Raw genomic sequence first — 14,476 nt, forward strand, 5'->3', positions numbered from 1 at the left:
CCCAACCATACCCTATCCCTGTCTAAAAGATATACCCGAGTTTAAGCATGGCCTTCCATACCCAACCCTAAGACGATGAATATAATTCCTAAATGCCTAGAGTAGGGAAAGGGGGCATTGTTATCTTAAGATTACTTCCTGCTGAACTGGGATGATTATTGCTCCATGGGATCCTGTAGGAAGAAAATATTTTAGCAACGAAATTTTGACAGGACTGGCTGTGACATGTGCAGCTAGTCACTGTGTGGAAGGAAATGCTTGACTGGAGTTCGGTCTGAAATTCTGGCCAGGGTGTAATAAGTAGGTACACTATGAGAGCTGAAACATGGCTGTACCCATGGCATTCCAGATGCATTTTGTCCACAACTACCTGAAAGTTTAGTTTGCTAACCAGACTCATATGGGCCAAACAAGTCATCCGAGATGCTGCTGAATGGCTGAGAGTGTATCAGTTGGCTTATTTCACTATCAAGGTCTTCTTCTGTATTGTCCGTGTACTTATTTATTTATTTATTTATTTATTTATTTATGAGTTCTGGTCCAAAGACAGGCTTTCGAAGGTTTCAATATCTTCAATATCTGTAGTGGATCATCAGAAGTGTCAGAGCTTGTAGTCTTTCATCTTATTTAGCCAACGCAGGAGAAAGAAGGGATTTTTGCCTTGTAATTGTTGTTTCCTTTTTTTCTCTAAAAAGGGAATTATTGTGTTCTAACTCCTGATCAACTTCATTCTGCAGTTTATCTAGCATGAACTCCAGCTTTTGGGTCCTTTCTTTTGTTGGCAAGCCTCTATACAGATCACGGCCTATTTCTTTAACTGCAATGTAAACACTATCATCCAGCTCACCTTCCTTTCTCACTAACTTTATTCCTGCACCATGTCCATGTTTGGAAGGACTGTTAGGACTACACACCTCTGTGTCACTGCCTTCATTGTCTGATATGTTAGGTGTGTGCTTTGGTGATGGTTCCACAAGTTCTGTTCCTGATTCAGAAAGGTGAGTTTTAGAGACTTGACACAAATTAAGTAAGCGAGAGCTAGTATTAGTGATGTGCCTTGTCAAGCCTGTTGTCTTGTGGACTGACTTGTTAGCTTCTATATCAACATGAGGGGGAAGACCCACAAGTGGTTCCTGTCCTTCCAGCCTGAGGTTTTTCAGGGTATGGTCTATTCGCTTCTCAGTTGCTCCACCAAGAGGCATCTCAGCTAGACACCTTTCTTGGCATTTTTTTTTTTTTTATGACGAACATAAGCACAGAACATACACTGGGAAGCAGCCATTGTCCAGACTTGTTTCTTACAGTAATCACATGAATCTGGGTTTTGGAACTGAGTATCTTGGGAAATATGTTTATTTTCTGACAAACTCATCTGTCCCACAAAATGCTTCTCTTTAGGGAGTGTGGAAACTTCCTCAACTAAATGAGGTTCTTTTTCTTTCTCTACATTAGGAACCATGTGGTGATCTGGTTCTCCTTCCTTCAAATATTTGAAATGAACAGTAATGCTACCATAACAAAATTTGTTATTGAAGCCCTTTTGCATACTCAGATTACGTAGTGCAAGTTCTAGTGACCATGGCTTTAGGAGCAGGAGCTTCCAGTCGTAATTTTGAAGGGTATTCCATGTTTGATATAGCTAGGTATCCTAAAGCCACCTCTTCAAGTTTTAACCTAATATGCCCCAAACAGATGAGGCCTCCTAACTTGAAAGGATCCCTTCACCAGAGTGCAATGTTCAGGTACCTGTGGCAGGCTTCTATGTCAAACAAGCAGGATGCTCTGGTCCTGGACCACTTCCCCACCTATTGCAATAAAGAACCTCCGATGATTCCCATATCTGATGGTCATCTGAAGTGTCTTAGTAGGCCCACAACTTTCTTAAGGAAGATCCTTCACTACTTCTGGCTTCACTGAAGGCTGCTTTTCCGTGGCCATGTCTTCCACGTGATCCATGCATCTCACCTGCTTTCCAGCACGTTTCTCTGCAGGAAGAGGAGGGAGCAGCACATCCTCTGGCTTTTCACAAGCATCCAGGTCTGCCTGAGTTGGCACCATATATTGCTATTTAATAAGGATCAGGAGAAACAAATAGGCCGAATAGATGTTTATTCAGGGAGAAATAACTCACAACATAGATGAAATTCAGCAGGTTCCTGGTCCAAAGGATGCCTCCAGATGTACTCTTGTCCCCCATGCTGCAAGCAAGAGAGCTCTCTGAGCCCCCTCCTTGGCCTTAGTTCCCCCAGGTCACATCCGGCCCTGTCTCCACCCCCAATGGGCATGGTCCATGCCAAAGGTGTGGAAAGGTGAATATCTCACTACATGCCACTGCCCATATTAAGCATTATCAACTTTTCTGTATTAATTAAACAAACATTCCACAGACTTGCTTACATGTCAATCTGTTGAAGTGAGAAAACTGAGAGAAAGGCTTTCTTTTTAGTGAACATCTGGAGTTTATGTTTAGACACACTAAAGGGTTGCTACTTCATCAATTGATGCTATTTGGGGCATCAAATATTCCAAGTGTTTTATCAACACAAGCAGAATGAAGCCTATGCATTTTGAGGGTTATCCTCTAAGAAGTCTGCTGTGGATGTGTCAGTCTCTTCTCTCTTTCTTGACTTATGCTGATAGTCTTAGGAGTATGTTTTCTTGGGAAGATCAAATGTGATTCTTCTTAAGCCATCAAAGCCACCTCCAACAGAACCTTGACTCACTTCCTTACTTTTAATTTCTCAGAGTTCGTTCATTTAACTCAGCCAAGGAAAGCTGACTAGGTCTAGGCAGGATTGCATGACTCACATTGGTATACCTATTTTCAAGCTTTCTACTATTTCTTCAAACATAAGTATATAATCCTTTAGCAAATGTAAAAATGAGCAGGAAGAATGAAAAACTATACCAAAGTTTGAAAATTATTCAACAAGTGAGGTTGATATAGGAAACTAAAACCTGTGTTCTAAGATTTAGAGACTGTCCATGTTAAAACATAGCTTCTTGTTTATAAAGCTAATAGAAGTGTTTCAATATCATATTTATTGACAGAGTACTCTAAATAAACTATACATTAGATCATAAAATTATAAATTATTAAGGAAATAGATACAGAAAATACTATGTTTAATATAAAACAGGAATATTGAACTATTCCTTTATTAGGTATACTTGTAAAAACTTCCCAGTGAAATATATATCATATTACCAGAATTCAATTGATAAAAAATTTGGGATATTTTATTTTTTCACCTATTTTCAATGAAAGAACACTATTTTTTCAATTTAATTATTTCATATAATATAGCTAAATTATCGTGAGAGCAACATATAACAGGTACAGCTCCTGAAAGAATAAGTACGTTACTCTGTAGACACAAAACAAATATAATAGTACATGTGTGTAATGTTAAATTTAGAAATATCTCATGATACAGTAATTCTACTCTTAGGCATATACACAAAAGATGCACATTCATATAACTAGAACATCTGTTTAACTATATTCATAACAGCATTATTTGTAATACCCAGAAACTAGAACCAACCTAGATGCCCCTCAACTGAAAAATGGATGGAGAAAATGTGATACATTTACACAATGGATTACTACTCAGCCGAAAAACACTATGGAATCCCTAAATTTGCAGGGAAATGGATAGAACTAGAAGAAAACATTCTTAGTGAGGTAATCCAGTCACAAAAAGACAAGCATGGTATGTACTCATATATGGATTTTAGACAGAGCAAAGGATTTCAAGCCGACAATTCACACCACCAGAAAAGCTAGGAAACAAACAAACAAAAAGCTAAGAGAAACATACATGGTACCCCAGAAAAGGGGAAAAGGATAATATCTCCTTTGCAAATTGGAAGCATAGAGGGAGGGGAGAGAGAGTTGGGAGAAAGAGAAGGGGAAAAGAAGAAGGGAGAGGTGGGCATGAGGGAACAGGAAGATTGAGACGGGGAAAGAATAGAGAAGAACAAGAAAAGAGATAGAATAATAGAGGGAGCCATTATAGATTTAAGGAGAAATCTGGCACTAGGGAAATGTCCAGAAATCTACAAGGATGAAACCACCAAAGAATCTAAACAATAGTGAAGAGGCTACCTTTAATGCCCTTTCACAATAATGAGATTGAGGACTGCCTCATATGCCATCCTAGAGCTTTCATTTAGTAGCTGATGGAAGCAGAAGCAGACACCCACAACTAAAGACTAGCCGAATTACTGGAATCCAGTAACATAAAGGGAGGAGGAATGATGAGCAAAAGGGTCAAGACCAGGCTGGATAAGCCCACAGAAACTGTTGGCCTGAAAAAACGGGAGGTCATGCACCCCAGTCTGATAGCTGGGAAACCAGCATAGAACTGACCCAGACTCCCTGAATATGGGTGTTAGGAGAACTGGGCAGTCTATGGGGGCTCTGGAAATGGATCAGTATTTATTTAAGTATAAGAATTGACTTTGGGAGCCCATCCCACATAAAAGGATACTTTCTCAGCTTAGACCCATGGGGAGGGCTTAGGCCCTGCTCCAAATGATATGACAGACTTTGAAAACTCCCCATGGAAGGCCTCACCCTCCCTGGGGAGCAGAAAGGGTGATAGGGTGGGCTTTGGTAGGAGTGATAGGGGAGGATGGGAGGATGAAGGAGCTGGGATTGATCTGTAAAACAACATGTAAATTAAAAAATTATACTTTGCTAAAATTGAAACAAAAAGAAATTCATGTTTAGTGTAAAACATGGAATCTTTAAAATTCCATGTAATTTTTTTTAAAAATTTTTAACTTATTTAACATACCTACTTCAGTTGTAACTTCCTCCCATCCTTCTGCTATTCCCCTTACCTCCTCCCACACTACATCCATCCACTGACCAGAAAGGGTAAGCCCTCCTATGGGGAGTCAACAAATACTGGCATATTATGTTGAGGTAGGACCAAGCTGCTCCCCCTTGCACTAAGGCTGTGTAAGGCATCCTACCATAGGGAATGGGTTTCCACAAGCTAGCTTATGTACCAAAGTTAGATCCTGGTCTCACTCCCAGGGCCACTACAAACAGACCAAGGCACACAGCTGTCACCCATATGCAAATGGCCTAGTTCAATATCATACAGGCTCCCCAGCTGTCAGACCAGAGTCCATGGGGTTCTATCAGCTGCCTCTGTGGTTTTCCCCAATCATGATGTTGACCCCCCTTTTGATCATATAATCTTTCCTCCTTCCTTTTGACTGGACTCCTGGAGCTCAGCCCAGTACTTGGCTGTTGATCTCTGCATCTGCTTCCCTCAGTTACTGGATGAAGGTTCTATGATGACAATTAGATTAGTCAACATTCTGATTACAGGAGATGGCCTGTTCAGGCACCCTCTCCAATATTGCCTGGAGTCTCAGTTGGAGTCATCCTTGTGGGTTCCTGGAAAGTTCTCTAGCATCAGTTTTCTCCCTAAACCTATAATGGCTCCCTTTATCAAGATATCTCTTTCATTGCTTCCCCTCTCCATTCCTCTTCCAAAAGTATCCTAATGCCAGTGTTTATAAATCATATTGGGAACGCAAGTGAAATGTATAGTGTCACCTACTGCAATTTTAGTTCTGAGGTTGATAATAATCCTTGGAAAAAGTTGCATCCATTGTCCCCTTACTAGCAGAAGGAATCCTGACTACTTGTGAAGGTAAACCTTTAGGAGTACATATATACAGCGAAAGTAATACACCAAAGAATGATGGGAGACTGTAAACCTGTGCATTAAAATCTTTACTTCTATGGTCTATTACTAGTTTTCTGATTCTATGTGGTACTATAATTAAGTACACATATCCCAAGTTTCAAATCTAACATTAGAATATGAAAAAGCGTATGCAATGTTTGGGTTATCTTACTTGGGATGATTGTTTCTAGTTCCATCTATTACCTGAAAATGACATTTTCTCTTATAGTGGAATGATATTTCACTGTGTATATGTATCATATTTTCATAATCCATCCTTCATTTGATGAAGACTTTGATTTTCTATTTCTTGGCTATTATGAAGAACACCAATGAACATGGGTAAGCAAGTATCTTTGTAGTAGGACACAAAGTCTTTTGGGAATGCGCCCAGGAGCATTGCAGTGTTTGAATACAAATGGACTCTATAGGCTCATATATTTAAATACTTAATCATCAGGCAATAGCACTATTTGAGAAGGATTTGAAGGATTAAAAGTTGTGGCCTCATTGGAAAAATTGTGTCTCTGAGGTTCAAAAACCCACACAAGAGTGAGCATATCCTCTCTCTCTCTCTTACTGTAAATCAGGAGATAGCTATTTGCTATGTCTCCAGCATCACATCTACCTGTTGCTGTGCTTCCTGCTGTAATCATAATCCCCCAAATAATTTGTAAGCTCCCAAATTTATGGTTTCCTCTACAAGAGTTTCCTTGGTCACTCATGGTGTCTCTATCCAGCAAAATAACAGTGACTAAGACAAGTGGTGTATCTGGGTCACATTAAAGATCTGTTTCTAGATTTTTTGATAAAAATCTGTATTAAATCCAAAAGGGGCTTTACCAATTTGTTCTTTCACCAACAATGAATATGCATTCCTCATCTCCCACATCAGCATTTGCTGTTTTTGTTTTTGTTACTTTTTTAAGTGTGGATTTTATTTTTTTTCTGAGACAGGGTATCACTATGAAGCTCCTGTTGGCCGGAGACTCATTATGTAGGTCAGAAAGGTCCCTAATTCCTATAGATTTACCTGCCTGTGCATCATAAGTGTGTCTTTTTTTTTTAAATCTTAGCCACATAATGCATCTTTATGAATATGTTTCAGTATGTCTATTATGAGAAAAATGGTATTTTGTTCCAGGGCTCAATTTCTTATTTTTCCTTATTTGGGGATTATTTTATGAGAAGTAGCTTTTATTCACACTGTCATTCATCCATGAGATCTGAGCTTCAGTGAATTGTTGTAACCTGGCATGTTTGATTTCAATATGAGTGCCTGGGAGTTTGTCTTAAATTCAGATATAATGGAATAAAGCATGCACATTCATAGGTAGAGTTCCTTCCTTGAATGGTGTGTTTACCCACACTTCCAAGTCTATCAATTTATCTTCCAATTTGTATTTTGTGGTAAACTCTGGAATCCTCTGCCATTAAATTGTATAACATCCCTTTCTTGGTCTCTGTCTTTCTCCATCTCTTTATTTTATAACAGTTAATGTCCACTTAGAAATGTGTGCCTTTTATGAGTTAGTAGCTTTGGATAAAGGGGATGATGGAGCCACAGTTAGTCTTTTCAAATAAGTTTTACCAGAAATTTTATTTATATTTCAAAATACTGATAAATCTTCTATTTAAGGGAAACATCCACTGATTACCTGAGGATAGGCAACTCTTCCTTTGGTAGCATGTGTATTTGCTATATTTTCATGCCTTTCCAGATAAAAGCCTTTCAAACAGAAGAATCAGCTTGTGGTGGACATCTACCTGTGCTTGTGGGAATGAGATACTCATGTAGGGGTATTGCCATGACAGCAGATGTTACTGTATTACAGAATATGTTAGTACTGTTATGCTTTCTTTTCCCAGCTGTCTTGGGATTATCTCATGTATGAGACAAGAACTCTTATTATGCTAATCTATAAATATGCTTAATTAGCATAGACAGATTTCTTGTCAGTGGTTGGTATATTCATTTGGCAAATCCTATTTTTTTTCCAGCCTGCCAAATTTTCAATGTTTGGAAGTCTGCCACTCTAGCTCTGATTGCTTCAAGTCTAGAGGACATTTCCATTGGACTCCTGTGAAACAATTGCCTACAATTTCATCTTTATTGTAATTTATTTCTTTTTCCACTTCAAAATCCTATAAAGTTACTTACTTCCCATGTTAGTTACTTCTTTTTGCTACTATGAGAAAACCCATAGTATTATCAACATACAGAGAAAGTTCTTATATTCTTCATGATTTCAGATATTTCAATCATTTCAGCATATAATATTGTTGTGGGCAGCAGATAAGGCAGAATAACATGGTACCAAGAGATCAGGGCAGATAAAGTTGCTTATCATTGTCTACAAAGCATAGAAAAAGAACATGTACAAGATAAGATATATTTCCCAAAACATGGCCTCAGTGACCTGCTTCTCCAACTAGCCTTCACCTTTGAAAACTTCCACCACTTCTCAAATAACTTCATTGCATTGTGAATACATTACTAGAATAACCCAGTGATAAACTCAGAGCCTTCATCAGGTGGCAACTGAGCTTGCAACACATGAGGCTTTTATGGGAAATAATTCGTAACCAAGTCTCCAAATTCCTCTATGAATTCATTTGCCTTGCTTGATATGAATGATAAGAAACACTGATCATAATTATCTAAGGCTTCTGAATTATCCACATCATATATTTTTTCCACAATGCAACCTTTTCTGTCTTTTTTTTTTTTTTTTTTTTTTTTTTGAGTTCTTTCTTTTTTATTTAGACAAAAGGGGGAAAGAAAGAGTTCCTGCCGCCGGCAAGATCCTTGACCCCTTTTCTGTCTTTTGATTGTTTCTAACTCAGACTTCTCAGCCCCAAAGTGTCATCTATTCCCATGAAGAATTTTCACACATATTTTTCCTAGTGCATGGTGACTGGATTTTTGTTGTTACTTATTTGTTTTCTTCATGTTAGCTTTTTGAAAACATGGCCCTGAGAAACAAGAAATGATCTTATGAAGTATTTGAACTTATACTTTAAGCAACCTCAGATATTTTTAGGAGAATAAAGATAGTTTATTAATTTTTCACGTGAAGATGTCCATTAATTTAAAAAAGTGTACAGTTCCTAGGCTGTAACTCTGGAGCTGAGTGGATGCAAGGCGATCCCTTAAAACAACTACAAGGAAGCTAGACTTTGTGTTGGGGCACTGAATTGTTATTTTAACCTAGAAAATCATAAGTTAAAATAACAATTCAGTTTTTTTCAGATATATAATTTGGGGAATATATGTAGAAAGATGAAGTAGCTTGTGATATCCTCTCATGATTATCAACTTGACTATCTATTTCTGGAATTAAGTAATATCCATATGGTTGTGTACACTTGAAAGGATTTTTCTTAATTAATTAATTTAATGTTGGAAGACTCACTTTTAACCTGTGTTTTCAGACATGGGAAGATCTATCTTTAATTTGGTCCAGACCTTCTGATGTCAGAAAGGACATGGAAGAAGGAAGCTTTTGTTCTTTGCCTACTTGCTCTTGCTTGACAGTTTATTCCTTCACTAGTATTAGAGTCTACTTCTTTTTAAGGAATGCCGAAGACCAGTTGAGACATTCATCCTCATGGATATCTGTTGATAGATAGTCATTGTTGGTTGAACTAGCTAGATCATATGATGTAAACCATTCTAATAAACATATATATATATATATACATATATATATATATGTAATAAATTCTTTTCCTCTAGAGGATCAAAATTAATACAGTTGTAAACTATATTAAATGTTAAGATAATAAATGCTCACCCAGTTAATGATGTCCTACAAAATAGTCTGTATAATTGAAGAATAAAGAACTTATCTTTCTCTGGTAAAAATAAACTGTATTGCTGGGGATATGACTCAGTGGATAAAGTGCTTGCTACATAAATATAAGTTCTTGTATTGGGATACTCAGTACCCACATGAAAGCCTGTCATTACATTAGATGCCTGTATCCCTTTAATTGTGTGTATTATGGAGAGGGGGTAGAGGCAGGTGGATACTGTGGGTTCATATGCCAGCTAGTTTAGCTGAAACAGTGAGATCCAGGTACATTGAGAACTTGTCTTGAAACTCAGGTGGGGATTGATACCACAAAACACATAAAACACACAGAAACTGTGCCAGTTTGAAAGAAAATGGCTCCCAAAGTGGGGAGTGACACTATTGGAAGTTTTATCTTTGCTGTAATAGATATAGCCTTTTTGGAGGAAGTGTGCCATATGGTCTCATATATGCTTAAGAGACCATACAGTGTCTAGACAACTTTCTGTTACATACAGGCCAAGATGTAGGACACTCAAGCTACTTCTCTAGCACCATGTCGACCATGATGATAATGGACTGAACCTCTGAACTGTAAGTGAGCCACCACAATTAAAAGATTTCCTTTGTAAGTATTGCAATGGTAATGGTCTCCATTCACAGCAATAGCAACCCATACTAAGACACATGTACACCCAGCCCTTACACATATACACAAAAACATTATAGGACTCAATAAATACCTTTCAATAATAACTTCAAAAAACAAAGATTAGCTGATGTGATTAAAAAAAAAAAAACCTCTAATTTTTTTTTCTCCAAGAAACACAACATAACATCAAACACAGATGCAGACTTAGAGTGAAAGTATGGAAAAATACATCTTAAGCAAATTGAGCTAGAAAATAAGCATGGGCTATTGTTCTACAAGATAACAAAGTAAGCTTCAAACCAATATCAGTCAGAAGAGGTATGAAAAGGGTCACTTAAAATGGGTCTAATAAAATACATGTCTGAGCTAAACATGACCCAAAGATTATCATTATGAACTCTCACATAAATGGAATCAATTGAATTTTATTTAAAAAATGTTCAGAGCATAAGGAAATTATACAAATGGGAAAATATTAATTCTACCACTTCTCAGAATGAAAAGATGGAAATTTTCAGTAAAAATATTCACTCAGAAGTTCTATAAAATATGAATGTTTGTTACCTAAAAATAACTCAAAAAGGAAATATCAGAAATGGAGATCATGTGATGGCCAGATTAAAACATTCTAGTAATTTCGAAGCACTTAGAGTTAGAATGATATCCATTCTCTAGGCTTTACCTACAAGACCATGAACATCTCATATACCAATCTTAAGACCAATCTGTACTACATTCAGGCAAATGTTGTATCTATTCCCTCAACATTTTAAGTCTCAGGGCACTTTAAGTTCTCCTCGGACATTTTGTAAATCTTCAGAACAAAACAAATTCCTTGAATAATATTTTTAACAGCCCAATAAAATTATCATTGCCAGTCTTCTTCCTTTTTTTTAGTACTCACTTCAGTTTGAACTTAGTGTGTTTGTGTTTGTGTATATAAATACACACACATAAATGGAAAAGTACCTTTATTGCTTACTTGCTTATTTTATGGTGTGTTAGGTTTTCTAGATATACAGAGATTTATTTACAATGGATAGGCATTCTTCAAACCTTTCAAAGACCTACAGAATATGGCATTTAAAATAGTTTAGGGTTTTTCTTGACAGTGAGACAGTTGCTCCTGGAAACACAACCTGTGTCAGAAAGGAAGATAGACATTGAAGATACTTGTTATGGAGTTTTCTCTCAATATGTCAAGACTAGCCATTTGGGCAAGAAACTACTCTTGTCTGGACCATTTGACTTTATGCTGTATAAACTGGATGTGCAGGACCCACAGAAAAGTGATGCTGAAACAAGATGGACATTGCTGTAGGGTTCCAGCTTCATGGAAGACACTGCCAATCATTCTGAAGTACACAGACAAAAATTACTGAAAACTTCCAGTTTAGGTGGACAGTTTAAAGTTTTCTGCTTTTCTAAGGAGTCTTCCAGACACACTATGGCTTATGGGCTGAAGATGGGTGCACCTAAAAGAAGAATTTTGGATGACTGTCCAGGTGGCAAGATGTCTCTGTCATTTTTAGAGTTTATATATTATCCTTCTGTGGTCTTTGATGGAGTTGAAGACAGATAGTTATGGTTATAGTTTTCCTTAGTTAGGATTAAAGATAAGTAACATGTAAGACTTCAGAATCACAAAGATAGAATAGATATAGAACATTTTCTTTATTCCTTGATAATGTCAATGGACTAAATATTGTAATTATAGTTTTTGCTTAATAACTGTTTTGTTATATGTAGTTTTACTATGTTAAAGTTGAAAACCTTCTTATTTAGACAGAAAAGAGGAGATGATGGGGAATTTTCTTATTGCTTGAAGAATAAAACACTGGTTGGCTAGGCAGGGAGTGATGTAGCATGGCAGATGTTGCCACTAGTTAACCATAGTGGTTTGGAGGTCTGTACAGACAGGAAGGGATTTAGCTGAGCAGAAAGAGAATACAAGCAGGGACAAACAGGAAAACTCTCTTCTCTGCAGAGATGTAGCAGGCAAAGGAGATGCAGATCCAGCATTCCTGGGTAAGCTGTGTCCACGTGGAAATACTTAGATTGATAGAAACGTGTTAATATATAAGACAAAGCTAGCCAATATGAAGCTTTAGCCATTGGCCAACAGCTTTATAACTAGTAGAGTCTCTGTGTGTTATTTTGGTGCTGTCGCAGTTGTGGGACCAGGCTAGAGTAAAAGTGCTCATAACTACAAGCTCAAGCCTTGCCTATATGTTAAGTATCACCCAATTGATACCCTAAATCTGACTAAAATTGCTTAGGTGGAGCTGCTTTGTAATTACTCAGAAATACATTCATGGTAAAGTGCTTTAATCTTATAGGAAAGAGAAACATTCTAGACACCCACTCTGTTCTCTTTCATCTTCTCATACAAAACAACTGAGCATTCCTCAGCATTTTGTTATTTTGATTTGTAATGAGAGCTAGGTAATTTTGGTACAGTGCTTCTTGTTTATAATTGATGTGATTACATGAAGGCCTGGAAGATAATTTTTCCTTCAAATACTTCTTTCTCCATATCATTTAGATCTTTACAATTGGGAAGACTGCCCACTACACAGGATGATTTAAAGAAAAATTATTTATGAGCAACACAGGGAAACACTAACATTTTACGCTACAGATGTGAGAAAACAACTTTGGATGTGTTACTTTTGAGATAGGTTATAATTAAAACAGAGTATTTCCAACAGTCAGATATTCCATTTCTTTTAATAAACTTAAGTTCTTCATTCTGTATTGACAATATTTTTATTTTCTTCATACAATATTTCATTCTTTGTTAATTACTATTGACTATTAAATATTGATGACTTAATAATAAACATTCACAGTTTATATAATGATGAGTTGTGGAAATATATAAAGTGATTTAAATCTTTCTTAACTCTACAAGAAAAAAAAACCACTGAACCAGAGACATAGATACAAAATTTAAAAGAAAGTTAAAGAGAAATAAATTCTACTTGAACAATGAATTCCCCACCATTCTGTCAAGAAGCTAGCATTGTTGGTGAATTGGCACGAGGTTGAATTTTCAACAAGGCCTGAATTGGGCAGGCAATTCCACTTTTATTGAAAGTGAAATGTAGGGCCATGCAAACAGAGAATTGAGCAAGACCATGAGGGAAGCTGTGGTCAGCCTGGCATAAAGCCTAACATGCTAGAAAAAAGATTTATATTTCGTCTTGTAAGCCACAGGGAGCCATCAGAGGGCTACTTTCTTTTGAGATATGTTTAGTTCTGATGGTTAGTAGGCAGAAAGAGAAATGAGATAGGGAACAGAAGTAATGTTCCACAAAATACATGATGATTTCTTCCCATAAGGCAATGAAAGTAGTTACAGAAGAGAGACACTTGGGACAGAGATGTATTTGGATGCTGGAATGAATTTGCTTGACCACTGAATCTGGAGTTAAGGACAACATAAGAAATTAAGCCCTCTTAGATAAAAGGTCATTTACTTAAAAATCATTTAAAATACGTTTAAAACTAGCTACCAGTATTGTTTTTCTGCTAGAGAATTTAAGAATCTGAACATGGGTCTTTTGGTTTGTTGATTTTTTTGCCCTATAAGAATCTTCTGTGTCAAATCTGTTACTGTATTTAAATATATTGCCATGGGTTCACAGTTTGATTGTCTTCACAATAGCTTCTGGCTGAACAGTTCATTCCACTGGTAATTACCAGTACATGTATTACTATTAGAGAATTCATCTTGACATTTCAAAAGACAGTGCAATCAACTAATAACTTTAGGATATTTCTTAAGTGGTTTCTCAGTTCCAATTGGTCCATTGGATTGCCAAAAATAAAGCTGCTTTAACAGTGTTCACAGTGTAAAGTTGAGTTGAATTGTGGGATATTTTGGGATGTCTTTTTCATTTAATCCATAATGACATTGAATTTTCATGAAACAATTTTTTTTTTTTGTAATCACATTTGTGGCCCTGTCTGTCACAGATGCTATACAAGCAATTTGATAGATAGCATTAATTTCTTGGTGGTCTAATGTAAAGCCTTCTAATTTGAAGTGTGTGTTCCTATAATGAAAATATGAAAGTGACTATAACACATGTATAAATTTTCTCTTTGTGTTTATTCATATGCATCTATTATATAGCGGGCACGAAAAGGTGAAAAACATAAGTTAATACTCACAGCCAAACCTACTAAATTTAAATCAAACAATTGTATGACACCCTCATTTTGTTTGCTACTTTATCATCACAATGACTAGAGGCTAGGTTTATTTGTTAGACGTATTTTATACAGGATGGGTTATTTGAGGATTA

General features: G+C 36.7%; 1 pseudogene; it reads right to left on the bottom strand.

The window, feature by feature from the left end:
• Positions 1 to 386: 386 nt before the first annotated feature.
• Positions 387 to 2,058, bottom strand: LOC127224784 (PDZ domain-containing protein 8-like; annotated as a pseudogene).
• Between the last annotated feature and the right edge of the window lie 12,418 nt (positions 2,059 to 14,476).

Source organism: Phodopus roborovskii, unplaced genomic scaffold, assembly GCF_943737965.1.
Source record: "Phodopus roborovskii unplaced genomic scaffold, PHOROB, whole genome shotgun sequence".
Lineage (NCBI taxonomy): Eukaryota > Metazoa > Chordata > Mammalia > Rodentia > Cricetidae > Phodopus > Phodopus roborovskii.